Source organism: Cynoglossus semilaevis, chromosome 14 (assembly GCF_000523025.1).
Source record: "Cynoglossus semilaevis isolate Cse_v1.0 chromosome 14, Cse_v1.0, whole genome shotgun sequence".
NCBI lineage: Eukaryota > Metazoa > Chordata > Actinopteri > Pleuronectiformes > Cynoglossidae > Cynoglossus > Cynoglossus semilaevis.
The window spans coordinates 4583603-4583922 of NC_024320.1; positions in this window are offsets into that span (position 1 = coordinate 4583603).

Below are 320 nucleotides of genomic sequence, written 5' to 3' on the forward strand. Positions count from 1 at the left end.
AAAGTTAAGTTGAGCATTTAAGGCTTAGGCAAGAGTGTCTAACATATGGCCCGGGGCCAAAACCAGCTCACTAGGGTGTTTAATTCGGCCTGCTTGATGAATTTTTAAAATTAAAAAAAAAAAAAAAAACTTTATTTTTCGGGGATTTTTTGTAAAAATTTATTTTTTTAAAAAAAAAAAAAAAAAAAAAAAAGCTTATCTTTGGAGCCCTTTGCTGTTTTACGACTGTGGCTCCACACAGCAGGCTGATTTAATGAGATGCAATTACAATAATCATTAACAATGCTGTTGTGTTGTAAAAATAAATAAATATTCCTGCT